Here is a 3232-nt window from a genome sequence, read left to right as displayed (position 1 = left end):
CTGCTAAGGCTGCCATAACAAAGTACTACACACCCGGAGGCTTAAAACAACCCAGAAATCTTTTGTCTCACTGTTATGGAGACTGGAAGTCTGAAATCAAGGGATCCACAAGGTTGGTATCTTTTGAGGCCTCTTTTTCCTTGGCTGGGAGATGAGCATCTTCTCTCCTGTGCACTCAAGTGGTCTCTCCTCTGGACACGTGTGTGTCTGCATCCCAATTTCCCTTTCTTACAAGGACACTATTGGATTAGGACCCGGTCTAATGACCACATTTTAATGTAATCACCTCCTTTAAGTCCCCATCTCCAAAAACAGTCACATTCTGAAGGCCTCAGGATTAGGCTTTCAACATATAAATTTGGAGGGGACACCACTAAGCTCCGAACACCTGATACTTGTCATACTTTGGAAAAGTGCATGAGGCAGAGGGGGGAAAAGGGGAGCCAAGCAGAGGCAGCCGCCATGGATTCCCTATCAAAGTAGAGGGAATCCTTTTTTATTTTTTAAAGACTATTTCTTAAAGCAGTTTTAGGTTAACAGCAAACTTGAGAGAAATGTAGAACAATTTCTCATATACTCGTTACCCCCACACACGCATATCCTGCCCCATGGCAACATCTCCCCACCAGAGTGGTACGTTTGTTACAGGGGATGAATCTACACTGACAAGAAATAATCACCCCAAGTCCAATGCTCACCTTAGGGCTCATCTTTGCTGTTGTTCATTCTGTGGGTTTAGACAAATGTATAATAAGATGTATATTAATGTGGCCTCAGATAGAGTATCTTCACAGCCCGGACAGAGTGGACTTCCGGGGACTTCAGACCACTCACAGAGTGTGGGTGCCAACACTTCAGCAAACAAATTAAGCCATCGCAGCAAAGGGAAGGCAAGCTCTGAATCATGGATGAAGGTCTATTTGGATCTTCTTGCCCTCTGAGGCAGCCCATTTCCCAGCAGGGGGAATGGCACAGTGCATGATGGGCCCGATCATTCCCCACCCCGCCCCCCTCCTCCTCCACCTCCTCCATGTCATCATTGTCAGCGGTGATCTCAGAATAATCTCCCAGGAGCCAACATGTACTTGTAGCCCTTGTCCCCAGGGGTCCAAATGACTAAACTTCCACTATAGCTCCAGAAGCATACATAATCTTTACTACACAAAAGGGCATGTCATTAAAGTCCTCTGCCCCTAGGGAATTGATTAGTGTACCACCCATCCCACCTCCAATGTGACTTTCTTCAGACAGTCATGAGAACGCATCCACGTCAGGACTCCCGAACTCCAGTCTGAGTCTTGTAATACTCTTACCAATTAGCATATGGAGTCCTCCCTCTTGGTTACAATTTTGAAATTGCTTACTAGACTCCTATGGCCACACATAAATTGGCTTAGTGCTGGAGGCTATTTCACAATGTGGGGTTGGCTTTTATTTGTTTGGATTAAACCATTAGATTTTTCAAGTCTATGTAGAGTACTGTTTATGAATTTGATTCTTCTTTCTTCTTCTATCTCCAAAGTATATTCTCAAGGCACCTGGGTGGCTCAGTCGGTTAAGCATCCAACTTTTGATTTCATCTCAGGTTATGATCTCACATTCTTGAGATCAAGCCCCACATCAGGCTCTTCACTGACAGTATGGAGCCTGCTTGGGATTCTCTCTCTCTCTCTCTCTCTCTCTCTGCCCCTTCCCTACTTGCTCTCTCTCTCTCTCTCTCTCTCTCAAAATAATTAAATAAACATTTTTTTAAAAACAACTAAAGTACATTATCTCTTTACTTTGTAGCTTGAAAGTATACTCAAGGACTTAGGAAAACAAATGGCATAAACGTTACCACTACCCACAGAAAATGCTGGTGCCCACCTCAGTTGGGGAAGGAAGAACATTAAAGAAGAAATGGCATTTTTATTAGAACATCACAGCTCCTAGTCACAACCTTGTCATCTTATATTCCATAGTATATATGCTGTTGCCCTCATCTTTTCTGACATTAGTGGAAACCATTTAGGGGGTAGGAAATGACAGATAAAGAGCTACCTACCTTTCTTGATATTTTACAATTCCACAGCTCTAGCCATGCAACAATGTCCAATAAAAACACACTTTAAACACAGTTATCATAACTGATAACATTACTAATCCAATCCTTTCCTCGTTAACTTAAATCATTGCAAACAAAGAGACAATTTTTTTCTTTATTATAAGATACCTTATATATGCAACCAGATGGGCAGCTCCTGTGACTCATAGTCTAGCCAGAAGTACATAAAATAGAAAAGGGATGATTTCCCAAAGGGAGGGATGCTGTGCAGACAAAAACTCCATCATCCCAGCATGGGGGTGGGGGGTAGATGATGTGGAAGGAAGTATAAAGCCAAACAGTATGTAATTGATTTTTCTAAAAGTTCTATAAATAGGAAAGAAAACTTGATTTACGGAGCAGTGAGTTCCAGTCCAGACGCTACTACTAATTGGTTATAAAATCTTAACAATCCTCTTCTTCTCTAAGCTAGTTTCTTTATCTGGAACAGGAGGACATTAAACTACATCATTTCCAGGTAACTCATAGGTCTCAGATGAACTCTTTACATTACTCAAAGGTAGGAGAGTTAACTCTAATATCAACCAGCAGTGTGAACAGGAGAAAATCAATTAGCCTCTCTAAACCCTGTAAATCAGGAATGATAATGTCTTTAGTCACAAAATGAAATTGCTGGGGCAGCTGGGTGACTCAGCGGTTGAGTGTCCAACTCTTGATTTCCACTCAGGTCACGATCTCATGGTTTGTGAGATCAAGTCCCACATCAGGCTCTATGCTGACAGTGCAGAGCCTGCTTGGGATTCTCTCTCTCCCTCTCTCTGATCTTCCTGCACTCTCTCTCTCTCTCTCTGCCCCAACCCTGCTTGCATGCAGTCTCTCTCTCTCTCTCTCTCTCTCTCTCTCAAAATAAATAAATAAATAAATAAATCACTCTCTCTCTCTCTCTCAAAATAAATAAATAAATAAATAAATAAATATTTAAAAACAAAGTGAAATTACATGTGCAAAATCACATGAAAAATAAAGAATATCAATAGATATTATTTTTGAGCACCTACTATTATTAAGTATTGTACTACATATTTTCTTGTGGCTGTATCACACTTCTCTACTGTTATCCAATATTATCTAATGAAGACCCATCCTTTACTTCTTTCTTCTTTAACTCAAGTTACTCCTCAGTTTATT

This window comes from Neofelis nebulosa, chromosome 11 (assembly GCF_028018385.1).
Source record: "Neofelis nebulosa isolate mNeoNeb1 chromosome 11, mNeoNeb1.pri, whole genome shotgun sequence".
In the NCBI taxonomy this organism is placed as follows: Eukaryota; Metazoa; Chordata; class Mammalia; order Carnivora; family Felidae; genus Neofelis; species Neofelis nebulosa.
This window is presented reverse-complemented; position numbering follows the sequence as displayed.